General features: G+C 47.3%; 1 protein-coding gene across 6 annotated transcripts in view; it reads right to left on the reverse strand.

Moving 5' to 3' along the window:
• Positions 1-27,105, reverse strand: part of LHFPL2 (LHFPL tetraspan subfamily member 2) — a 172,961-nt gene that overhangs the window by 139,797 nt on the left and 6,059 nt on the right. For 5 of the 6 annotated variants that reach the window (XR_011488122.1, XR_011488121.1, XM_070468582.1 and 2 more), the window contains exon 2: positions 18,755-18,856. The exons of the other annotated variant lie outside the window; for it this stretch is intronic. The gene's annotated coding sequence lies outside the window, so the exon portion shown is untranslated. The remainder of the gene's footprint in view (positions 1-18,754; positions 18,857-27,105) is intronic. 6 annotated transcript variants of the gene reach the window in all.

The raw sequence follows: 27,105 nt of genomic DNA on the forward strand, positions 1-27,105 counted from the left end.
AAACCTGTGATTCAGTTTCACCAGGTACAAAATGGGGCTAAATATCACATGCACTAAATATCACAGTTAAAGGGTTACTGGGGAAATAATTGGGAGGAGTCAGCAGCTATCTCTGCAAGACAGGCCTGGGGTCAGTACCCTCCCCAGAGCTTATGAAGCAAACGCCACTTAATAATAACATCTTCTTTCTTGGATGGCCAGAGAGCACTCTACAATAGCTGAAGAACAGAACTTAGCAACAATGCTTGCTGACTGATGATTGGGGTGCTAATGATACGTTAGAAACACGAGTGGATGACGGGGTTTAGCTCTAAGTTTTAAAGCCCTTCATGGGTAAAGTGTGCCTGAACAGTCCTGGCCTGAACCTTGTCTCATCTCCTTCCCTCTAGGCCGTGGGCAGACAGCCTGGTGTGCTGGCACCATTTCTAGCTGGACTCCCAAGGAAGCAGGCCCAATAGGCAAATGCTGTCCTTTAGGACAGCTCTACCCATCTTTGTGCTCAGCTGGTAAAGAAGCCGCCTGCAATGCAGGAGACCCTGGTTCAATTCCTGGGTCAGGAAGATCCGCTGGAGAAGGGATAGGCTACCCACTCTGGTATTCCTGGGCTTCCCCTGTGGATCAGCTGGTAAAGAATCCACCTGCAATGCAGGAGACCTGGGTTCGATCCTTGGGTTGGGAAGATCCCCTGGAGAAGGGAAAGGCTACCCACTCCAGTATTCTGGCCTAAAGAATTCCAGGGACTGTATAGTCCATGGGGTCCCAAAGAGTCGGACACGACTGAAAGACTTTCACAGCCACCTATCTTCTCTGGCTAGGGTTCTCACCTCCAATAGGTATCAGGAGGGTGGGAAAGTCAAGAAAGCTCATTATTACACACCCATACTCTGAATATCTGAGGCTCTGGATAAACCCACTTATTTCAAGAAGAAAGAGAGTACTTTCTAGTGCCACCTCTAGACTTAGAAAAGCAATCCTAAATCTAGTACAAGTTCTTCTCATGGTATCTGGCATACAAATTTTGTTTCTATTGCAAGACTACCCATTTCATTAAAAGTCTTCAAGAAATACTATTAAATCATTTTGTTATATTTGAACTTAAAATTGTGGTAAAATTCACATTGGTTCTGCAAATGTAAATATGTGAACACCAATACAGCTCATATTTAGAAAAAGGAAACAAGAGACTAAAAGATTTAAGAATAGGGGGAAGGCCTTGAGATGATTTAGAATGGTTTTCTATCAGAAAGAAGTAACAAGTTACAAGAAGTAACTTGTCATTGTTGTTCAGTTGCTAAGTCATGTCTAACTCTTTGCAACCTCATAGACTACAGCACACCAGGCTTCCCTGTCCTTCACTGTCTCCTGGAACTTGCTCAAACTCATGTCCATTGAATCAGTGATGCCATCCAACCATCTCATCCTCTGTTGCCCCCTTCTCGTCTTGCCCTCAATCTTTCCCAGCATCAGGGTTTTTTCCAATGAGTTGGCTCTTCGCATCAGGTGGCCAAGTATTGGAGCTTCAGCATCAGTCCTTCTAATGAATATTCAGGGTTGATTTCCTTTACGATTAACTGTTTTGATCTCTTTGCAGTCCACAGGACTCTCAAGAGTCTTCGGTGCTTAGCCTTCTTTATGGTCCAACTCTTACATCTGTACCTGACTATAGGAAAAACCATAGCTTTGACTATACAGACCTTTGTTGGTGAAGTGATGTCTCTGCTTTTTAATATGCTGTCTAGGTTTGTCATAGCTTTTCTTCCAAGAAGCAGCATCTTTTAATTTTGTGGCTGCAGTCACTGTCCAGAGTGATTTTGGAGCCCAAGAAAATAAAATCTGTCACTGTTTTCACTTTTCTTCATCTATTTGCCATGAAGTGATGGGACTGGATGCCATGATCTTCATGTTTTGAATGCTGAGTTTTAAGAAGTAACTATTGAATACTTAAAATATGCCAAGTATTGTTCTAACCTGTTTGATTGTCCCAAAAACCTAAGAAGTATTATTAACCCCTAATTACAGATGAGGGGATTGAAGCAGAGACTTTAATTAATGTCTCAAAGATCACCCAGCTGGGAAACATTAGAGCTGGTTAACTTCCCAAAGATCACCCAGCTGGGAAATGTTAGAGCCAGTTAACTTCCCAAAGACCATCCAGCTGGTAAATGTTAGAACTAGTTTCAAATCTAGGCAGTTTGGCTCCAAAGCCTTGCCTTTTAACCACTCAAACCCCACTAGCTTATTTTATCTTAGCTAGTCAGTTAATAAATCAAGGTTCAAGATTCTTTCTCTACCATAAACTGTGGAAGAGCCTTTGACTTGCATGCACAATGCGGGCAGTATTAATCAACATTTCAGGAGGGATTCCAGCAACAGATATATAGGGTTCCTGGTCCCTATTTCTAAAAGTAGGGATCTTAAAATCCCCATTCCAGATCCAAACACCCCTGGTATGTAGAGAGGGCAGGGAGAGCGTTCAGGTTTGACTCACTCGAGAACCATTACAGTAAACAGAAAAGCACATCAAAAGCACATCAAGAAAATTTAATCCAAAAAACACCTGTCAGAAAGCAAAGGCAGAAGAAGAAAGAAAGGAGAGACAAGAAGACTACATGTACCAGACTTCCTCCCTTTCCTGCCTCGATGCACTGTTACCCTGGCAGCTAGACTAAAGCCAATCCAAATGTTTGAAAAGTCATCAGGACTCAGCAGCTAATAGAACACTGTTTTCTAAAAACAAATCCATATACGGTAGGCATTCTTAATCTGTTCTTCCATAAACTCTAAACCCAAGATTTCAAATTAACTTAAGACCTGCCAGACAATCTCCAATCAACAGAAGAGAAGTCCTTTCCTTTGTTCATCCTTATGCAAAAAGACTCAGATTGTCCCAAAATAAAAAAATCCAATTTGGATTCAAAACCTGGTGCTACACTGAATAAGAATCTATATTCTGACACATAGGGAACCACTCACTTGGTTCCCAAAATGCACATAACCGAGAAGTCACAACGATGGATAAGCAAGAAATAGAACCAGCGAACTCCTTCCTCAGCCTGCCCCCTCTTCTCTGCCACTCTGTGGGGGACATGCCAGCAACACCACCTGAAGTTAGCCCCCCTAGATGACGACAGAGAGCACCCCCTTGGTGAAGCTGGTGTTGGGATGTGGGTTCCCAGGACCAACAGACGCACGGCGTCCTCCAGCCTCTCACCTCTCCACCTCTCTCCTGTCCTCCTCCTCCATGCTTCCCTCCATTCCTCTCGTCCCCACCTGCCATCCCCTGGGCAAATGCCAATTCCCTTCTCAGGTTTTCTTTGCAGCCAGCCTGACTACGGGTTGGTTCTCGGGATATTTTGCATAAAAATCACAAAGCCAGGAGGGGACGGTGGCAAGACTTCCCAGGTAGTCACCTCCAGGTAGTCTTCACTGTTGAGCCACCAGGGGAGCCCAATTTAATTTTTTAGGGGTCATTTAAACAACTTTGATAGTGTCTCACATTTTGTGTACCAGGAATCTGGGAAAGGAGCTGCTGATGTGATGCTTCTGTCCCACAGGGCAACGGGGTCCTTAGGCATCAGATGGATGTGCCAGTCTGGGGGGTCCAACATGGCTTCATTCACACATCGATGGGGGTGGCTGGAAGGCTGGGTTTAGCTGGGACTGTCCTCTGGGGCGCCTGCCATTCTGCACAGGGCAGACCCCTTACACACCAGCTCAGGACTTGAACAGCAGTGTTCCCACCAACAAGGCAGAACTTGTATAAAAAAGTAATTCAAAGATTCTGACAAATGTGGTTTGCACTGAGCCTCGAACATATCCTTTCAGAACTGCCTGTTTTGAGATGTTGAGCCTGAGAAAAAGGAACCAGGATGACTGCTTTTCAGAAAATTGGTCAAAAACAGCAGGGAAACAGTCCAGTGACATTATCCAGATGCAATCAACAGACTTGGGGTTAGAAATTGGCCACGAGCCCCCACTATTACCAAGAAATAGTGTCAGTTCTGAACTGACAAGGCAAGGATTTCTCTAAAAGGACCAATCGCTTTTCTTTATAAGGTTTTGGCCTTCAGATACTTCTGGGAGATTTCACTGAGTTTGCTCTCCCTTGAGATGTAATCCCTAATGCTGTAAACTCAGTTTCTCCAAGTTACCCTTTGCAATTTACACTCATTAGGGCTCACTTTTTATTTTCTTTTAACCCAGTCATACCCAGTAAGGCAAGATGATTCATCAGAAGACCTGGAACCCAGATCACTTCGGTAACAAGAGAGGGAAAAGAATCTCTAACACTCTCACTCCAAGGCATCGGTTGTCAGCCAAAAGGATCTTGCCTTTGCCCACTTCCTGCCCCCAGCTCATGAAAGACAAGGGGCCATGTCTGGAGATGCTTTGGATCTTTACAACCAGGGGAAGTGAGTTCTGATAGCCTCTAGTCAGCAGAGACCAGGGGTGGTGCTAAACAGCCTGCAACACACAGGACAGCCTCACAGCCAAGAAACGATTCAGCACAAAGGTGCCCGTGGCAGCAAGGCTGAGAAATCCTGCTATATATAAAGCAGCAATCCCCAATCTTTTCGGCACGAGGGACCAGTTTCATGGAAGACAATTTTTTCCAGGGACTGGCGGTGGGCAGGGGTGATGGTCTGGGGATGACTCAAGTGCACTGCATTTATCGTGCGGTTCATCTCTATCATTATTAAATCAGCTCCACCTCAGATCATCAGGCCTTAGATCCCGGAGGGTGGGGACCGCTGCTCTAAAGCCCCGATCTAACAGAGCAGACTGTTAGCAGCTCCCCAGCATTTTCATTGTCACTTCTCTCTCCCCTATTTTTGCACTGTGCTTGGAAAGCTGACTTTCTACGAGTTAAATGCACAGATGCCATGCTCCACTGGAAAGTGTCATTTTAAGGAAAGAGTTCTCTTCAAAGTCGGAAAATCATACTTCTCATCTTGAAATCATTTTTTCACTTAATTTTTAAGAGTCACTTTCAATTTAGATGACCCAGTTACATCAGCAATCCTACAGACAAACAAACCAAAAAACAAACTTTAAATGAATCAGAACCAAAGGGCTCCCATATGCTCTGGTCTTTTGTTTCTGAAAATAATGAGCTGAAATGTTTATGCATGGGGATAAGCATACCCCCAGTTATAGATTAACAGCCGCCCTTTGAGGACAGCCTCTCCCATCTGCCATCTCCCAGCAGGGGGACAATAGCAGCAGTGACACAGACATGGCCTAATCTGACCAAACACAGCCGGGCCTCTGCCAGCTGTCCCTAAGCCAACACAGATGCCTGCCTGCCTGCCCGGCCCACAGCCCGGACCGACTCGCGTCCCTGCAGGAACATCCGCACGTGCCCTGCTGTTTGGGGAAGGCCTACTTTGGTTCATACTTACAAAGCAAGAGCTGTCAGCTTACCAGGGAGAAAACACTATTTATAAATGCTGATGTTCACCTTTGGGGAACTTCTGATCGTCATTTTTATTGGGTCTCTTTCACCACAAATTTGTAAGGCTAGCAGTTCTTGTTTCTAACATTAATTGCTATTTTCCTCTTGAAACAAGGTTTCAGTGACACCTATCCAGGGCACGAAAAACCACAATTCCCTGAGTGAAATAAATTACATCACTGGGTTGGTGCACACTGCAGCGTGAGCCAGGCCTGTTAATGGCCTGTGACGTGTTACCCTTCTCCCAGGACAAACATAAACACTTTTTATAAACTTTTGCATTCTGGAACCCCCTTTCCAATGAAGATTTCCCCTCCTGGAGGGAGACCCTTAGCTGTCCCACACATTTCCACTGAGCAAGGGCCTCACGCCCGAGGAACACACACCCAGTAACAAATCTGACCACAGGACTAACTGAACTTTTAAACGACTATTAATTTTACCTCATGTCAAAATACTCTAGAACTCCATTGATCCTTAAAGCAAAGGAGGCCCTGGGAAAGCCAGTTTACAGAGGCTGGACAAGCAAGACAAGGAGCGCCAGGAAACTCAGAGGTGAGAGAAAAAGGCCTTAAAACGCCAGCTACACAAGTGCTTTGGGCACCAACACCCGAGGCCAACCATCTGGGAGAAACTTCCAGAGTTCTTGGATTCCCTTAAAGTCAAACTTGTTCCTGTTGTATTAGCAACAGTGGCGATAACCACTGCTTACTGGGTTCCAGATCTGCCTACAGAAAGCTACCTCCTTTATTATCATAACAATTCTACCCAGGGAGTATATTATTATCTCTATTTCACAGATAAGCAAACTAAGGCCTGGAGAGATCAGTAACTTGCCTGGGGTCATGGATCCTGGCAGTGGGAGGTGGGGTCTGGAGCCCAGGCCTGCCTGACTCTAGGCTGATTCCGCCCCACCACGGGTCCTGTCCAAACACAGAGCCCGTTCCTCCTGGGGTAACCTGGGGCTCAGAAGGGCTGTCTCCCAAGCACTCATGCCTCCAAAGAGTCTGACATATAGTTCTCTTGTGCTTGTTAACTGGTAAAAATCCTCAAACGGGCTACACACTCACCAAACAATATCTAATCCTGTGTGTTTAATCATTAACATGTTTAGGCGACAGAAAATGCATGCCCTTGTGATTCAAGGTGAGCCGGGCTGCTTGTTAGGTACAACTGGGATCCAGAAAGGACCCAAAGACATGGACCCAGGCATCCCTGGAACCAGCCCAACTTCAGGAAGTACCCAGTCCTCTTGTGAAGATTGAGGCCTCTTAAACAGGGGCTAATGAAACTGCAGTGATGATCAGGATTTAATCTTGGTTCTGAGGAAGCAGCAAGGCAGAGGAGGAAATAACCTACATGGTATACATGGTAGAGGGCATCAGAGGATGAGATGGCTGGTTGGCATCACCAGTGCAATGAACATAAACTTGGGCAAACTCCGAGAGATGGTGAGGGACAGGGAGGCCTGGCGTGCTGCAGTCCACAGGGCCCCAAAGAGTCAAACATGACTAGGAGACTAAACACACATGGAAGAAAGAGAAACGAGCCCATGAAAGACCTATCTGATTTGTGTTACAAAAACAGAAGCAAGATACTTGCAAAAGAAATACAAACTTTAAAAGTAAATGGGGAAAAAAAAAGAAAAGAACTACAAACTTTGATTCTTACACCCTTACTTCCTATAGAACTGCACTTAACATGATTTATACCTTAGTTGGGGAGTGACTAATGAATGTATATATACTATGGTTTCATTTTACAATAAGAACATCACAAATATGAATCAATCTTCTAACTTACTAAATGTTTACAGCAAGTTGGAACTCTATGAATATAGAATTCCATCACATTTCAGCATTTAATTTTGTAAACATGAACACTACTATATAAACTTCCATTAGTCCTTTTCTTGTCATTGTGGTTACAGATCCCCATAGACTGCTTACTAAGAAAAAGGAAAAAAGAAAGATAAAGAGAACTACTGAATTGAAACAATGTCACATGCAATAAAATAATAAATAAACAAAAAGTATGCCTTCACCAATAGGCAATACCAAAACACCTTTCTACAAAAAGGTTTGCTTTCTAAATTACCCTTCATAAAAGCTCAAGGCTCATAGCCAGGAAGTCATGCACTCTCATCTCATTCCTCCCTGCAGAAGATAATCAAGCTTCCCCACATGTAACTGAATTCAAGAAACCAGATGTCCCAAACACACTGTTTTTATCAACATATATGTGTTCTTAAAAATTGAATTTGTTTTTACAGATCACCAGCCCAGGTTGGGTGCATGAGACAAGTGCTCGGGCCTGGTGCAATGGGAAGACCCAGAGGGATCGGGTGGAGAGGGAGGTGGGAGGGGGGACCGGGATGGGGAATACATGTAAATCCATGGCTAATTCATTTCAATGTATGACAAAAACCACTGCAATGATGTAAAGTAATTAGCCTCCAACTAATAAAAATAAATGAAAAAAAAAGTAAAAAAAAATAATAAAATAAAAATTGAATTTGTTTTTAATTTGCATGGTTTTTCACATAGAATGTTTCAGGTTTGAGTGTAATATTTACTGTTCACTGCCAAAGCGCTATGCTAACATTGGACAACTCAGGACAAGATCACAAAGAACCATGTCAGTGCCAAGGAACAGCCTCCAGGAGAAGTTCAAACACTAGGTCATGCCAGCCCTACCATAAAATCACTTCCTCAAGCCTGACTTTCACCAAAAAACAAAGTAATGATTGATGCCACTGTGCAAGATTATTTGCTCTTTTTACTCAAGACCACATAACTTATCCAGTCGTCATCGTTCTTCTTGCTGCTCTGGAGACCCAGTCAGACCCACCTCTGGCCTGCAGAATGCACGCCAGCTTTAGATCAATAAGCCCTGTGATCTATAATACAGAGCAGAAGCTGATTACTCAGCAGATTTTTCCTGTAGGCATCAATCAGGGTTAGACTACAGCTTGTCTTCTGACCCACCAGGAGACTGGATGTCTGCTGCCCATTTACTAAACAGAAGCAAAGAGGTGTCACATGAAACCAGCACTCATACCCGTCTCATGAGCCTGTGAAGGAACTTTTGGGTGAAACAGGTTTTCAGAGGGAGCTGTGCTCTCTCCCTCTGAGGCAGCAAAGAAATTCCACAAGGAACTGGTCAGGTGCCAAGGGTTTCAGAGGAAGCACACTTGCCCCTGGTATTAAAGTCACACAACGAAGCTAAGAGGTCAATTTAAAAAGATGTAAACATACCCAGCCAAACCCAGAGGCTGTGTCAGAAGGTGTGGATGAAACTTACCAAGCAGTAAATAACGGCATCACTCCAGTGTTTGTAAATTCAAACAAAGTATCTTGACCTTAAAAATTCTCTTTGGCAGCTTTTTATCTTCAATTAATCTGTAACCAAAACACTGCAGATGGTGACTGCAGCCAGGAATTTAAAAGACACTTGCTCCTTGGAAGGAAAGCTGTGACAAACCGAGACAGCATATTAAAAAGCAGAGACATCACTTGGCCAACAAAGGTGCATATAGTCAAAGCTATGGTTTTTCCAGTGGTCATGTATGGGTGTGAGAGTTGGGCCACAAAGAAGGCTAAGCATTGAAGAATTGATGCTTTTGAACTGTGGTGCTGGAGAAGACTCTTGAGAGTCTCTTGGACAGCAAGGAGATCAAACCAGCCAATTCTAAAGGAAATCAACACTGAATATTCGTTGGAAGGACTGATGCTGAAGCTCCAATACTTTGGCCAACAGATGCAAAGAGACCCTGGAAAAGATCCTGATGCTGTAAAAGACTGAGGGCAGGAGGAGAAGGTGGTGGCAGAAGGGGAGATGGTTCAATGGATATGAGTTTGAGCAAACTCTGGGAGATGCTGAACGAGAGGGGAGCCCAGCATGCTACAGTCCGTGGGATTGCAAAGAGTTGGACATGACTTAGTGACTGATCAACAACAAACTATTCTAAATTTTAAAATTCACTTGCAATGGTAACTGTGTGACTTAACTGGGATGTTAGACAAGGGAGATGAATCATGATGCTTTGAATTAGAAGCCTAAAAGCGGCTGTGTGCTTGCCACCGTGGGTCTCTAGGCACGTGACACTGCACATCTTGGTTTCCTTGGCTGGGGCCACTGACAGCAGGGCTGCAATTTTCAAACTAAGGCTGGGAGTGGTGGACAGCCTGACTTACTGGCCAACGGTGCCAATCAGCATGGAGGACAGTCCTTCTCCTATGGCTGCAGCGCTTGGAAGTATCTGGCCCTTCCGTTCACATGCATAGTGCCATGTATACACAGACAGACAGACACACACACACACACACACAACCACAAAAGGAGAGTGGGCTCTGGCCATCGGGCACTGTTTTTGGGTAGAGGGGCGATTTCAAGCCCAACTTCCACCACGGTTCTGACTCTGCCTCACCCAGGCGACAACGTGGCATCCTGCCTCCCAGCCACCCCCGAGCCTGAGAAAAGCCTGTCTTGCCCTCAGCTGTACTGCTGATTGTAAGGAATCAGTTTAATCTAGCTACGTCTCACTTTTCTAATCTACATGTAATCTCAAGAAAGTCTCAACTACGTACAAGCTACTCGACACCATTTTTTACAGACCTTTCAGCCTATAAAAGTATCTCAAGGAGCACTAGACTAGGAGTTGGGAGTCACCGCTTCATGTGTATCATTCGCTCAAGTGCATGTGAAGCACCTAATACATGCTGGGGACCAAAGATATGAAGCTGTCCAAACACGACGCACAGGGACAGAGGTTTAGCCAAGTCATTCACCGTCTTGAGCTGAAATTACAAGGCTTGAACAAGAAGCTCTTTCAAGTCCCTCTCTGCTCCCCTATTCTCCTCTCTCTCCTTTGGTGCCAAGAGGGGACCGAAGCATTCTGGAATGGTCTGCTTCCCCGAATGGATGCTATTTTTACTCCATGTTCATGTAGCTCAGGCTGCAGACGTGTGACTTCTCTGCACTCTGCCAAGCATAAATGGCGCGTTTTCATCCCAGAGTTGAGGAGCCCAAGCTCAGCCCTAATCTAGAAGACATGGCTCAGGCCCCTTGGCACAGGGGCGATCAAGGCCGCGTTCCTTCTACGTGGAGGAAATCTGGTTCCTTGAGATCAAAACGACAGAAAAACAGGAGCAGGACTGCCAAGGCTTCTTCACGTGTTGCCTGGGTTTATTTCTTCTTCATCAACTCATATCATTTCTGACACTGCACTTCAACTTCCTGGACACGGCCAGAGAGAAAGGATTTTAAGAGACACTGAAGTCTGGCCAACTTCTGATTAGCCACAGTAATGAAAGAAAGGAAGAGCACGTGGCCAAAGAAAGAGGGCTCCTGCCTCCGAGGACTGCAGCACAAAGATAATCTGTATAGGATACGGGGAAGCATTAGGGAAACAAGTGGAAACCTTCCGTCCCCACCCCCTCCACCCCCCGAATTCCCCTCAGACACCATTTCAGGAACACACTGGCTGGAGTTCCCAAGGGCACCACATCCAGAAAGGGAGGCATCTACAGTCTCCACGATCGACTTGCAAATATCAGCTCTTCAATCAACGGGGGGATAGATTTTTATAGCAACTAAGCAATCTGAAGCTGTGTGGTTAAAGGTACTTACTAGTGGTTAAGGTTTTTATTAGCACATCTTAATAGAAGTTTTCTTTTTATTCCAAGCTAAGTTCAATACTAAGCAGAAGTGTCTACAGTAGAGAAGGGGAAGCTGGAGACCGGAAAGTGGGCAGATTGGAGATAGTGAGAGTGTGAACAAAGATGCACATGGAAAAGGCTGCTGTGCTGTCCTTAGCCGCTCGGTCCTGCCTGACTGCGACCCCGCGGACTGCAGCCTGCCAGGCTCTTCTGTCCATGAGGATTCTCCAGGCCAGAATACTGGAGTGGGTTGACAATTCCCTTCTCCAGGGGATCTTCCCAATCCAGGGATAGAACCTAGGCGGATTCTTTACCATCCGAGCCAGCAGGCAAGTCCAAGAATACTGGAGTGAGTAGCCTATCCCTTCTCCAGGGGAACTTCCCAACCCAGGAATCAAGCCGGGGTGCCCTGCATTGCAGGCAGATTCTTTACCAGCTGAGCTACCTGGGGAGAAGCCCTCAGAAAAGGCTGTGTCCCAGAAATAAATGAGCCCGAGTCAGTGATGCAATGGGTGTCGTGGCCTCTCTGATCACACTCACAGGCTCTCCAAATGTTACTGGACACTTTACTTAGCACTGTTTCACACAAAAAGCCTTCCCATCTCACCCCCTCCAGCCTCCCTGCTCTGCCCACCTGTGCTCACCCTCAGAAAGAAGCCAGGCTGCCTTGGGGAACGGTGCCTGCTGGTGGCTGATGCAGAGAACAATCTACTGATCATCACACTTTTCTCTCCCCTCTGTTGGAATCAAAGTTGCATAATTCATCACCGGCTCCTCTTCCCTCTGTTTCTTCTCGTTACCGTCAGGGAGGGCTTAATCTGAACATCCGAGGTCCAGGGCTAGAATCCCAGATCCTGCACTTCCCTGCCAGAGATGGAGGTAAATCACACATCCCCTCCCTGCCGCGCTCCTGTCTCTGGAAACATGGACAGAAATCCCTGCCTGCCCAGCAAGGCCTTTACGAAGCAGCAGAAATGCAAGCACGCCATGAACAGAATTTGTTGTTGTTCAGTCACTCAGTCGTGTCCAACTCTTTGCGCCCCCATGGACTGCAGCATGCCAGGCTTCCCTGACCCTTACCATCTCCTGGAGTTTGTCCAAGCTTATGTCCATCGAGTCGGTGATGCTATCCAACCATCTCATCCTCTGTCGTCCCCTTCTCCTCAGTCCTTCCCAGCATCAGGGTCTTTTCCAGTGAGTTGGCAGCTCACATCAGCTGGCCAACGTACTGGAGCCTCAGCCTGCAGGGCCCACCAAACAGAAGGCACAGCCTGCTGTGCTGCCTGCCCCCCAGCACCTGAACACCCCTTGGCTCATGGGGACCCCAGCACTGTCATGCTCCAAAGCAGTGGCCTCGACAACAGATAACTGACAAGCCTTCCTCAGAGTTAAACACACCATCCCAGCTCTGAACAAGCTCTCTTGTTGGGCAGATGTCTGTATTTTCAGTGTGAACACCACATGCCTCAGTGATGGGTCAAGTGTCCACTGGGCCCTGTATCGCTGAAGTCAGTAACGCTCACTTGCAGCAGGAAGCACTGCTCCTGATCACGGTGCCCTAAACGGTCACTGGGCTTCCCCAAGGCCCCCGGTGCTATGGAGACTGGGCTCTGTGTTTACCAGGAGGGGACTGGCCAGCCCCTGTGAGGCTCGGCTCCATCCCCAAGTGCTATTGCCCCGTGATAAAGATCTCAAAGGGGCTAAAGAAATTATCTCCTCTGCCTTTTATCCCTCAGTAACAACCACAAAATTAGATAAAAATGACCCCCTGCTCCTCTAATTTAAGGCCTATTTTATTACCTTCAACCCTGATTCTCTCTCTTTCAAACGGATATGAGACCCTGAGGACCCCACCGGGCAACGGGATTAGTAATTGACGGCTTCCTCCTCCCAGCCAGTTCTCCAGAGGGCGCTTCTGCTTCCCCGTCCGGTGGGGTCACAATCAGTTCAATCTTTATGCTTCAGAGACATCCCCTTTGAAGAGGATCAAATGTTTCCCCAACCCTGCCTGGTGCTCCACTCAAAGGGGCAGCAGCCGCTTCTCACTAGAGCAGGAAGGGCAACCTGGCCAGAAAGGTTAAAATGAGAGGAGGTCAGTGCGGTTAATTGTCCACCAGGCTCAAAGGCAGGCCCACTCAAACAAGCACTGTGGGAGGGCCGATCGCCCCCATAAAATGCGAAGTGCACTTTGAACCCAGGAACAAGGAGGATGAGAACGGTTTCCACCAGCCTGCTGGGACTCATGAAGCTTTGGCTGTTTGTTTTCTTTTTCAGATTGTACCCATAAAGGGCAGAAGCACTTCTCTGCAGCAACCCCAGGCAGGCAGATAAAACACAGGCAAGGTGAGCAGCAGGGCTTGCCCACCAGGAAAGAAAGGAGAGGAAAGAGCAGCATCCATGTCTCTGGTGTAAAGGGAGCCAATCAAGGCTTCCTTTAGCTTTGAAGAAGGAAACTGAGAGAAGAGAATTCTGAAAGCCTCAGAAACCACCCCATCTAAAACTGATCGGGATGGGGAATACATGTAACTCCATGGCTGATTCATGTTAATGTATGACAAAACCCACTGCAATGTTGTGAAGTAATTAGCCTCCAACTAATAAAAGTAAATGAAAAAAAATAAAAAATAAAAAAAAATAAAACTGCTCTGTAGCAGGGGTCCCCAACCTCCAGGATCTAATGCCTGATGATCTGCGATGGAGCTGATGTAAGAAGAGAAATAAAGTACACAGTAAATATAACGTGCCTGTATCATCCTGAAACCCACCCCACCCCCAGCACCCAGTCCATGGAGAAAGTGTCCTCCGTGAAACTGGTCCCTGCGGCCAAAAAAGCTGGGGACTGCTGCAGAGAAGAAGAATCATTTAAAATGCTGAGAACTTTTTCACTCTCTTTTGCCTATCTGGAAAAGTTACTTTTATTACCCAGTTATGTGAAAGCTTTGTTTGTGGTGATGTTTCCTAAGGCCCACTTGACTTTGCATTCCAGGATGTCTGGCTCCAGGTGAGTGATCATGGTCATCTGGGTCATGAAGATCTTTTTTGTATAGTTCTGTGTATTCATGCCACCTCTTCTTAATATCTTCTGCTTCTATTAGGCCCATACCATCTCTGCCTTTATTGTTCCCATCTTTGCATGAAATCTTCCCTTGGTATCTCTAATTTTCTTGAAGAGATCTCTAGTATTTCCCATTCTATTGTTTTCCTCTGTTTCTTTGCACTGATCACTGAGGAAGGCTTTCTTATCTCTCCTTGCTATTCTTTGGAACTCTGGAAAAGGTCAGTTTTCATTCCAATCCCAAAGAAAGGCAATGCCAAAGAATGTTCAAACTACTGCACAGCTGTACTCATCTCACACTCCAGCAAAGTAATGCTCAAAATTCTCCAAGCCAGGCTTCAATAGTACATGAACCATGAACTTCCAGATGTTCAAGCTGGATTTAGAAAAGGCAGAGGAACCAGAGATCAAATTGCCAACATCCATTGGATCATCGAGAAAATAAAAGAGTTCCAGAAAAATATCTACTTCTGCTTTATTGACTATGCCAAAGCCTTTACCTGTGTGGATCACAACAAACTGTGGAAAAATTCTGAAAGAGATGGGAATACCAGACCACCTGACCTGCCTCCTGAGAAACCTATATGCAGGTCAGGAAGCAACAGTTAGAACTGGACATGGAAAAACAGACTGGTTCCAAATCAGGAAAGGAGCACGTCAATGCTGTCTATTGTCACCCTGCTTATTTAACTTATATGCAGAGTACATCATGAGAAACGCTGGGCTGGATGAAGCACAAGCTGGAATCAAGATTGCCGGGAGGAATATCAATAACTTCAGATACGCAGATGACACCCTCCTTATGGCAGAAAGTGAAGAACTAAAGAGCCTCTTGATGAAAGTGAAAGAGGAGAGTGAAAAAGCTGGCTGAAAATTCAACATTCAGAAAACTAAGATCATGGCATCCAGTCCCATCACTTAATGGCAAATAGATGGGGAAACAATGGAAACGGGGACAGACTTTATTTTTGGGGGGCTCCAAGATCACTGCAAATAGTGACTGCAGCCATGAAATTAAAAGATGCTCACTCCTTGGAAGAAAAGCTATGACCGACCTAGACAGCATATTAAAAAGCAGAGACATTACTTTACCAACAAAGGTCCGTCTAGATAAGGCTATGGTTTTTCCAGTAGTCGTGTACGGATGTGAGAGTTGAACTATAAAGAAAGCTGAGCACAGAAGAATTGATGCTTTTAAACTGAAGTATTGGAGAAGATGCTTGAGAATCCCTTGAACAGCAAGAAGATCCAACCAGTCCATCCTAAAGGAAATCAGACCTGAATATTCATTGGAAGGACTGATGTTGAATCTGAAACTCCAATACTTTGGCCACCTTATGCAAAGAACTGACTCACTAGTAAAGACCCTGATGCTGGGAAAGATTGAAGGTGGGAGGAGAAGGGGATGACCAAGGATGAGATGGTTGGATGGCATCACCGATTCAACAGACATGAGTCTGAGCAAGCTTTAGGAGCTGGAGATGGACAGGAAGCCTGGTCTGCTACAATCCACGGGGTCACAAGAGTCGGACTCGACTAACTGACTGAACTGAACTGATGGGAAGGCCTCCTTCCAACTCAGATCCATAGTTGTAAAAAGTCTCTAAGAAACAGAAAGCAGTCATTTCACAACTGAGGAGGACATGAGAGTGATCAAAACAACATCTCCAGCCCTTTTAAAACCCAGGTTTCCTGGGAAACATGTGTTTATAAGTTTCCTTTCACATCAGTAACAGAACTCCCATGGTAGATAAAATGAGTCACCAACTCGCAGCTGACAAGCCACCTGATCAGAGTAAAGAGTGGTTCCCAAATTACGCAGCGATTATATACTTTAAGTGGGAAAAAACCAAACTCTTTCCCAGAGATGTCAAAACTTGGCTGTAGATTTATAACGAAACTTAAAAGTAATCTTAGAGATTTTTGCTGCTTAAGAAAAAGATAAGAAAGGCTCACCTGAAGCTACAGGCTTCACCTGGAAACAGCAGACACCCAAGGGAGGACGTGCCGTCGTATGAGTGGGTCTGTCAGCAGCAGTGTGGGTTCACACTTACTTCAGCAATAAAGGAACTCCCTGGTCACAGTCAACAGCAGGGGAGTCCGGGCCAGCGGATCAGTTGCTGCGTCCGCTACTTGCCTTTGCTCTGACTGCTCTGGATACAAGGGCCCAATCTTAACAGTGTCTTTGGATCAAGGCCAAGCTCCAAAACAGCTACAGCAAGCACACACGCACGCATGTGTCCTGATACACAACTGCTACTGCTGCTGGGGCACGAGCAGTCCTCGGCAAAACTTGACCAACAGTAAACGCTGAATTGAAAGAGACATAAAGTTCAGACACTCTAAGGAAATTGAGGCACTCGATCACTTCTTGGACTTTCAAATTACGATGATGTGGAGTTGTCAAGATTCAGTGAGAGGGACTTCTCCGGTGGTCCAGCGGTTAAGACCCTGCGCTTCCACTGCAGGGCGGCACGGGGTCAATCCCTGGCTGGGGAACTAGGATCCCACATGTGACACAGCCCCCACCCCCCAAGAGAAAGATTCAATGAGAGAGCTCTATGAAGCATGTCTGAACACACACCAGCGTGTGGAAGAGGACCAGCTCAGTAATCTGACGACTTGACCCGCCTCACTTGTGTTTCTAGCCAAATTAGAATTGTTACTGGAAAACAGGAAGCACTCTGAGAATCAGAGACCTCCGTGAAACTCAGTGAGTGTCTATTAATGTAAATTGACAAGCACTCTCCATGCGTTTGGCAGCATGAAGCCCAGACACACACATCACCTTGCACTCAGCTTCTGCAGGGATAGTGCAACGCAAAACAGTTAATATCTCAAATTCCAGAACCTACTAAAAAGCTAACACTCACTCACATTTTAACACTTGGCTTTTATTTTTAACATCTAGGCTTTTAAACTGTAATTATTTTCTTCACTTATCTTTCAAGTTGCGATAGACAAGCTGGAGTCCACGGAGATGAGAGATCCCTGGGCAAAGCTGAACCCCTCCCTCTATTCAAGCCCTAGGAACCTCGAAGATGAACAGATTCAGGTGAGAGTCAAATTCCCTGCACTGCTTTGCCTTTCGCTCATCTCTCCCGCAGGCAGCTGCATACGGATGGGGCTCAGCACAAGGGAGGAGAACCGTGGTGTCGTGACTGCTTTTCTACACGGGACTAGCTGGCCCGTACCTCTCCTAGGCTGTGGAAAGCACACACAGGAACCAGAAGACAACTTCTTTCTCTTTGTGTTCATGCTGCACACACCCAGACAAAGCAACTGCAAAGACTGGACAATGAGCAGTGCTCATGCAACGGCAGGATAAGAAGGCAGGAGCCAACACTTGAGACATGCGTGAAAGTGGTCTTTGGTCAGATTTAAGTTGCCCCTGCCCCAGCTCCACCCTCGCTTCTCTGAACCCAGCCGCTGGCCAGTTCCTGAAACGACCCAGGCCCCATTCTGGCTCCAGATGCAAGTGAACCACTGCCCAGCGGGTGACTCCCAACCAACATGATGAAGCAAAATCCCCTCCCGGCAATCGGTCTCTCTTTCAAAGGCCCCAGCGTACTAAGGGGGACGTGGAAATGCAGGATTTAAAACTTTTGATCAAAATTATTTAAACTGTGCTTTAGAAATATTTTTATTTCCTCTGAGTTGTAAATTGGTCAAATCTACTGTTTGCTGCATTACTGCCCATAAAATCAGTTACACGTTCAGTCCCGAGGCTGCCCAGGGCTCCCAGGGGCTGGTGGACAGGACGGGTGTCTCCTCCCGGGCAGTCGAGAGGGCTGGCGGCTCAGGGCCCCAGCCTGTCAGCTAACACCTTACTGACACAAAAACTCCTGACTTCTTATCCTTTTCAACAGGGGTAAGAATCTAAACTCCCGCCGACTTAACACATTATGACAAATTCTCAATTACCCGTGGTAATGTGAGCAAACAGCCGTGTAATGAATCCAAAAAGGCACTCTACACCTCAGCTCACTGGCTTAGGAATACAGTATCATTTTTTGGTGCTGATGCCTTAGGTTTGTTTACTGGGGCAATTTTTTCTTCTCAGACGAACACTCACTCATTCTCCGGAAGTCTGTTCCAGGCCAGGAACCACGGGAAATGGTAGCAAAAAGAACTCACAGACCAGAGGAAAAGATGTGTTCAAACAAGCAAAGCAGAGCCCCCCACAGGCTCATGCTGTGGGCTGTGTGAGGGAGGCCGCGAGGCGTTCGCTGGAAACGACTGTGCTCCGAATACCCTCTCCTTCAGACAGTTTGTAATAACAAGTGGAATGTGGGCTGAGTTTCAAACGAGGAAAAGGAGTTCTAAACTCCCAACTCAAATGGAGAGGAGAAGGGTGCCCAGCAAAGAGTGCTGGGTGGCCAGCAACACCCAGGAGAAAGCCAGGCAGGCCAGTAAACATCGTCACCGGATAATTCAATGGGGCAGGTGACCATTTCATACCTTTCTTAGAGGAGCTGCTTTAAATATTTAAGGGTTTTCTTTTTAATGCATGGGGTCGTTATCAGAGTGCATGGCATGGCTCGTTTTCCCACAGGCAGCCTGAAAAATGAAACAACCCCTTACCTGTATGGGGAGGAGCGAAGATAAGGGTGTGACGAGAGTGGTCCCTGACGAGATGTAAAAACCACAGGCCAGTTGTGAACTCAAGTGTGCTTCCCAGGTTCCCTGGAAAACAAGAGAGGGCCTTTCTGTTACCTCGGAATAGCCAGTCCTTGAACAGTCCCAGGAAAGACCCACAGACCCTGCCTAAGGCTCCTCGGTCTCAGAGCAGAAAACCTGACCCATGTCACTCGGCCAAGGGGCTGGGTCAGAGAAGTGGGTGAGAAGCCTGGTGTTTAACCCAGCGGGAGGGTAACGGTCAGCCAGGCGCTAACCCACTTATGTCTGTTTCCTCCACTGCCAGGGCTATCTCACAGAACGATCTAGAAGGTCTTCAATGCCTGGGCACCATGCCAAGCCTGGAGTCACATGAATGACACTGGCGCGGGTTTCCTGCCCTCAGGGAGTGACAGGCCACAGAGACAGGGAAGTAAATGGGCAGTAATCAGGACCTCGATGCAGCTGAGAGGAGCTGAAGTGAGGAAAATAAGAGGTGACGTAGAACCTTTGCAGAGGCAGCTGCTGAACCCAGAGAGGTCAGAGGACACTCCCCAGAGCAGGTGATGGCTGAGCTGGGGTCTGATAAGCAGGAGCTGACCAGGCTGCAGCATGCCAGGCAGAGCAAACAGCAGAAGCGGCGCCCAGCAAGCAAGAGAACCTGGTGAGTTCACAGGTACAAGGAGGATTTCAGAGCCCCAGAGGGAGGTGGAGGTCATTTTAGGAGAGTTTGGACTTGCTCTCAAGGCCAACGGGCGGCCCCTGGAGGGTCTCCTGTAGGAGAGTGGCATGGTCCAGAAAGCCTTCTGCAACATCAGAGAGAAGAAACTGGAAGGAGGCAAGGAATGCCACATCCCTGGTCTGCTGCGGAGCCGACCAGGAGAGAAGGCCGCGGGGTAGGAGGACAGGGCTGGGGCTCCCTCCATGAGCCACTGCTTCCGAGTGACAGCCGCCTCCAGCATTAGGTGACTGCGCCTCGGCAGGCGCCCCGCCAGGCGCAGGCTGCCTGTCCCAACACACCCTCCAGGAATGGAAGAACGCCTGGTGTCACAGTGGTTCTTGACATGTGCCCTCAGACTAGTGGCTCCGGTATCACCTGGGGACATGTCGGAAAAGCCGACTCTCAGCCGACCCCAGGCCTAGAGACTCCGCACCTCTGGGAGCGGGGCCCAGTCCCTGAGATTTAACCAGGCTCCAGGTGATTCTGCTGCTCTGCCCAAGGCAGCAAGCACTAAGAGGGGGACAATGCCAGTGCGGGGGGCCGGAGCACAGGGCACAGAGCTGGCCCAGCCTGGGACCAACAGCGCCACCAAGGGCAAGGCCTTGCACTCTGCAGGGCCTGTGATGTCCATTTATGCTTAAAGGGAAATATGCAAGTGGTTTTACTGATGCTTAGAACTGTTCCTGGCCCTGTGGACCACGGGGAGGAGTGCACAGGCCCACCTCCCGGTGGGAACACGGTGTTTCAGGAGAATTCCATTCCCCTAAGAAACGCCCCACCCTCTCCTGCTGCCCTTGTTTGCTTCAGGCAAAGGAAGCTCCAGCTACAAGTTTCTCCTCCAGCCTCCAGACACAGAATCTGATCACTCCAGAAAAGCAACAGTGAAGCCATCCAGAAAGCTCCCATGGTTTTATTGAAGGGTCGAGTTTCTTTCTGGAGTATGGGACAAACTCTGTGGTTACAGAGCTCCCAGGCCCAGAAGCCGTAATGTAATTCGAGGCTGAAAAGGGATCCATTCGTTGCCTTTCTCTTTGAATTTCTATCTTCTCTGTAAGAAAGAAAAAAAATTAACCCCACCCCACCAAAAAAAAAAAAAAAAAAAGTTTCTGTAAAGAGCAAGCAGATCTCACATGCTTCCTTATGTTTCTATAGCTCTTACTTTTCTTCATAAAAGGCCAAAAAATGGGGTTTGAGACATAAAACAATGTTCATGCCTACCCAGACTATGGGGATGTGCTGCCCACTTCAGTTACACTCAGCTGCTGGGGGGGAGGGCCCTCTGGCCAAGGCCACAGACAGCGGGCTAAGCCTCAGGGCCTTGTACCAGGTCAAGGAATCCAGCGTGGTCCAGGGGCCAGAGAAGACCCCACACACCCAGCACACAAGGAACGCTGCAGAAGTCCCCACTGCCTTCCCTGGGGCAGGCACTGCACCCCACGTCTGCACACTCCAGCTCTCCAGGTTCACTTGGAGAGCAGAAACCTTCCTGCCCCACTGAGGGCCATTTCCCATCAGTTTGGAGGAGGGCTTGACTCTTCAGAGACCCCACGCCATCTGGAACGTGCTTTAGGGTATAGTCTCTCTCTCATATCTGCAAACGGTATTTACAGCTCCTGGCTGGCTGAAAGAAACACTGAACTCAGCCCTTCTGAAGCTTGTCTGAGTGGTTCAGATTTTCAGAACAGCGTGGAGATGGCGGGGAGAGGCAACCTCCGCACTTGCCCCTGCCCACAAGGTGCCCACACCTGGCAGGACCTTTTACACGTCCCATGGGCCTATTCATTCTGTCCTCTTCACGCTGCCAGCCACACTGAAGACAGCGGCTGTTTCACCATCTCCCCATCAAGACTGTAAAGCTCTGTATTAGACAATTAAGTGCACATTAAATAAATGACTAAAGACGTGAACACACAGACTCACTAGAATAAGACTCTCAGACCTGGATTCATCCCCTCACCTCCTCTTGCCCAAACAAGTGAAACGACTTGCCCAAGGCCACAGAGCAACTAGCGGCTGCACACAGTTCCCAGGGCTCTCTCACCTCCACAGGCCGTGTTCCCATCTTTCCTGGGTACCTGCAAACCACCACCCCTTGCAGACCGAGGCATTTTATTTGTGATAAGAAAAACTTCATTTTTGTTGTCTTTTTGAGATCCTGCCCAAGAACACAGAGGACCATCTTGTGCATCCTAAAATTTTGGGCACTACACCCAAACTGGGGACATGAACGGGACTCTGGGGGAAGCAGGGTCAGGAAACGGCTGTGGGTGGGGTAGTGGGTCCGTCTTCGTAAATGTTCCCAGAGTTCTGGTCCCTGGGATGTAACAACACTTATAGTGTTGGTCAAGCAGTGTGGCAGAAAGACTCTCCCCACCATCTCCACACTGTTCTGAAGAATCTGAACCACTCAGACAAGCTTCAGCTGGGCACCAGAAGGGCTGGGTTCACAGTTTCTTTTAGCCAGCCAGGAGCTGTAAAGATTGTTTGCAGATATGAGAGACAGAGATTATACCCTAAAGCACATTCCAGGTGGCGTGGGGTCTCTGAAGAGTCAAGCCCTCCTCAAAACTGACAGGGAAATGGCCCTGGAAGGAGCAGGAAGGTTTCTGCTGCTGGCCAAGTTCTCCTGATAAGCAGGTACAGGGCCTGGATCTTTCCTGAACCTCTCTCTCAAAATTTAATAGACTGGGGGAAAGTGCAACAAAATCTCAAGCTCGATTGCAATGTTTAATCGTAACTTTCCTGTCTGGATCATCTGGTTTTCATTACAACTGGTCAGGAATGTGAAATGGCCACATTAGATAGAAAGAAGGGTGCCAGGTGCAGAGACAGTGAAGCCCCTACTATACATGAACTGAGTGAGTGAGAATGACCTCTGCCGAGCACCCTCCCAGGAATCCGGGGCTCCTCCGGACACCTGAGCTACCCTGCAGGGTGCCTCCAGCTGCCCCTGACGGCCCTGCCCCGCTCACACAGTGCCCGCAGTTCAGCCCGTCAGAGTCCACTCTCTTCACACCCTTATCTTCGCTAGCATTTTATGAAGCTATTCCTGTTAAGGGCGTCCCTGGTGGCTCAGCTGGTAAAGACTCTGCCTGCAACGTGGGAGACCCAGGTTCGATCCCTGAGTCAGGAAGAGCCCCTGGAGGAGGGAACAGCTACCCACTCCAGTATTCTGGCCTGGAGAATTCCAAGGGGTTGCAAGGAGTCGGACACAACCGAGCAACTTTCAATTCACGTCACTTCCTGTTAAGGCCTAAGTAATCAATGTAGTACCTGTCCGATGGACGCTTACATGTTGAATAGGATGTTTAAAGAGACCCTCTTCCTCCTATTCCTTTGGTTTAAAGGAACCAAATTCCTCTAATGGTAAAATTCTAGGTGTGACAGTAAGTGAACTCCAGCTTTTGGATACAGAGCCCCTTCCACACTCCTCCAATCCCATCACACTGACCATGTCCCACTTCATGTATTTCATAAGCTGACCCTGCCCCTACAGTGGAGGTCAGACAGAGCCTGCTTTGGTAGAAATGGAGGTTAACATTGACACAATAATGTGCAAAGTCCAACTCCTCAGTCTGTCAGTTCACCTGGGTCAGAACCAAACTCTGTGGAGGATGACGGACCCTTCTCCATTCATTTCTGGTCAGCGCTTACTTAGGAAGGGAATACGCTAACATTATCTCCAGAGTCTGAACCCAAGCAGGGAAGAGTGTGGGAGAAGTCAGCCTCGGGACATTCCTTTCTCTGTAGAAGCCCAAAGTGCATACCCCAGTATCTCCAAGAATGTCCCAAAGCATTTAATAATCAGTGTCGGTAACACCTTCCTAAAAATAACGGCTTCAGAACTGACTCTTACACCGTTGACAAAGGACTCTCTGATTTGGTCTCATCCAAGATTGGAAAGAGCCTTACTGTAAGAATGAAAACATGTGTCAAGATAAAAACTGAAGTGGGTCCAATGGGACAAAAGCCAGCCCTTCACAACCAAGTATCTGAGGGGCCAAGAAGAGAACAGGTAACGGAGACCCTCAGACAGGGCTGAAAACAGGCTCAGACAGACAGGTTTCCAAAGTGATGTTCCTCAACACTGGGATTTCAAGAACCTGCCCAATTATAAAAACCATCTAGAGAGCCTGTTTAAGAAATTCAGATTCCCAGGACCCGTACCAAACCAACCAACTCAAAGTTCCAGGGTGGGGTCTGAAACACTTCCAGGGAGTACTCAGCGGAGTATCACAAGTAACATTCCACAGCAAACAATATGTAACTTTTTACAACACTGTAGTCATATAAATTGGAAGTGATAAGGTCTGTGAGAAAAGGCAGGCTTAATTGGAGGAAGTTAGAGCCTTCTTTACGTAGTTAAAATTATGGAACATAATCATCAGGTAATGAGGAAACCAATTTAATTAAAACTTAGCAAAAACAAAACCTCTCCCTTTAGCTTATTCCACCTGGAAGACCATCCCCGACCTCCCCCCTAACCCTGAGGGTGGAAGGCAATCCCCGCACAGATGCTCGGGGCTCTTAGAGACCGCGCTGGAGGGCTGAGGGCCCTGTGTGCAGTCCCAGTAAAGAGGCAGACATCAGGCTCTCAGTCAGGACCCACCGTGCCCTCCTGCCCTGGCCTTCAGAGGGCAGCCTCCCGCTGAGCGCTCCGCAGCCTTCATCGTGGTCCAGCCTCACGTGAGGCCTTGCTCCCCCAAACCTGCTCCGCAGAGCCAGCAGCGGGGAATCCCGGGCCCCACCCGCACCCGCTTACTCAGAATCTGCAACTTAACAAGATTCCAGGCTCCTCCTGTGTCCATTCAGGTCTGAGAAGCCCTGCTTTAAGCCTGGAGAAGGCCTCCATGGGGACTCTCACCCACCTGGGGAATACCCAGCTCGCCGGCCCACCCACTTGGGCTCCAGCCCTTTAGAGGCCTTCTTCCCTCACGAGCCTTATTCAGGTCTTCTCAGACCCGCTGTGTCGCAGGGCCAGATCACTCGCCGTCAGCAGAGCCCAGTGACAGCTGACAATCCAAAGCCCAACCTCAAGCAGGTGGTAAGTACTGGCCGTCTCCTACATCCTCATCTGGCTCCTCCATCTGTCTGCCTCCCTGGAGGCAGGACTACGGACCCCATGACCCAAGCGAGTAGAGACCAGCCAAAGTCAAACAAAACTGTGGAACGTGGGCTCTCGGTCCCAGCACGACGTTAATGAGGCTGAGGTCACAAGCAGATTAGCTTCCTCTGTTTCTTCTCGGCCGCCTACAAAGGCTGATGCGCCCCTGGTTACTAAGAGGAGAAGGACTAGGAGAGGCTGAACAGAGCTGGGGCAGAAAAGGATGCAAAGACCTTGGACGGCTGGGGAGCAAAATGAATTGAGGAACGACACTCAGCTCAGAGCGGTGGCTGACGTGACAGATGACCCGTGAGAGCTCAGAACCATCGAGCAGGCTGCACAATACACATCGGGATGAGAAAGCTGAAAGCTGACAAGAAGAAACAGGAAGTCCTATGGTCAAGATTTTAAAAATCAAATACCCGAATGAAAATCTAACTTAATGACAGTTCTTATTTTAAAAGGTTTAAATTGTTTGAAAAAAAAAATGCAAGTGTTGGGGACTTCCCTGGTGGTCCAGTGGCTAAGACTCCACGTTTCCAATGCAGGAGGCCCAGGTTTGAAGACCCGATGCAGCTCAATAAATAAAAGATTGGTTCTTTTCAATGCAAGTTTTGTTGACTACTGTAGTAGCTAAGAAAGCTAACATACTTAGGGCCCATAGATCAAGGGGAGAAGCGGTCCCTGTGCAGCATGGCGACCGGACAATCCTCACCTGACCCCCGGCCACCTGTCCACACAGGTGTATACACAACCTGTCACACTTCTTCACGGCTGCCACCTCTTGGGTTCTTACTTCTCAACGAGGTTGGCCGCTGTACCTGACTACCGCTCTTTATGGCTTCGGCTTATAGTTTAAACATCCCTCATATCAGCAGATCCAAGCACAAACTGGGAAAAGCACATTTAAAAAAAAAAATAAGACAACCTAAGCAACCTGTTTATCAAAAGGATTTGACTCCAAAAAGACCTACAGTCACCTGTGTAAGCAGGCACACCAGAGTACATATTACAGCGTGGATCTCTGCAGAATCAGTAATTAGGTCGGTAAATTACAAGCTTCCAGTCCAGAAAAGCCCTGAAAATGGCTACTGTATGGATGAGCAAATGACAGAGTAAATATCTGTTTAGACATACTGCCCTGTGTAGAATCATCTTCTAGGAATGGTGTGATGGTTTCATTGCTCAGTAGAGTCCAACTCTTGCAACCCCATGGACTGTAGCCCACCAGGCTCCTCTGTCTGTGGGATTCTCCAGGCAAGAATACTGGAGTGGGTTACCATTCCCTTCTCCAGGGGATCCTCCCGACCCAGGGATCGAACCCAGGTCTCCTGCGCTGCATGTGGTCTCTTGCACTGCAGGCAGATTCTTTACTGACTGAGCTACCAGGGAAGCCCCAGGAATACACAGGTAGCTGTTTAAAAAAAAAAAAAAATGGATATGATTTTAGATTGTTTGTCAAGTTGTGAGCGGTGTTTTCACACCAACAACTGTTTTGTTCTGATTTTTTTAGGTAGCACGCTATTTTTTAAAAATCTGAAAAACAGAAAAATAAAGAAAATAGCGGTGTCTATTTCATACACAAACGGTAGTCATTTATACACACAAAAACACTGCTTACTGGGAAGTTTGTAGCTGCCAGATTGGCCAGCATATTCTTTCTAGTTTCAGAAAATGTGATTCCTAGGGATGAGAAAAAAAAGTTATAAAATTTTCAAAGGTAAATTTGTCTGGAGTAATAAGTGCATGGTGCCTGGCTTACCTGAAGATTAAAAGAGACTACTGTCTATGCAGTTATGGGCATCTTTAAACAACTGGATAACTGCCTCCAAACTGGAAAATGACATGTGAAATTCATAACAGCAGCCCACCTCGGGAGAAAGGAAGCTTGAACTTCAGGTGCCCTTGACAACACAGCGTGGTGTGGAAAGAAAGAAAATGCTGAACAATAGAATCAGCAGAGGAAGGACAATCCCTTTAATTTTCCGGGAATGTGAGGAGGTGGATGCTAAAGGGATATTTAAGATCTCACTGCTGGCTGGAGTTTTGCTAAACAACTGAAAACAAGAAAAGACAAAAAGACACCAAAACTCACACATTAGTATAGTATATTTATACACATACATAGGTAGATATTTAAGTCGGTACATATCGATCAGACACATTTAGATAAAGAAGTGAAATGCCTCTCAGATCACACTTCACAGTGTTTATGAAATAGACAAAGGGAACCTATGGGAAGGAGTGGGTTCTTCCCTACTGTTGGGAGGAAGGTGCCCCATTCTGGCCCTGGGTCACAGAACTCAAGTCCTGGTTCCGTTCCTCCACAACTATATTTACAACAAATAGGAATTTCAAGTCTTCTTAAAGACACAGACCAGCTTTACCAAGGACGTAGCACAGATGTAAGGAGGTATGCAGTGCTGTGGCCAAAACTGCTGATATGATGTTTTGTGCAAAGAACAGAAAAAAAACACCAACAACTGTTTTGTT

This window comes from Odocoileus virginianus, chromosome 6 (assembly GCF_023699985.2).
Source record: "Odocoileus virginianus isolate 20LAN1187 ecotype Illinois chromosome 6, Ovbor_1.2, whole genome shotgun sequence".
In the NCBI taxonomy this organism is placed as follows: domain Eukaryota; kingdom Metazoa; phylum Chordata; class Mammalia; order Artiodactyla; family Cervidae; genus Odocoileus; species Odocoileus virginianus.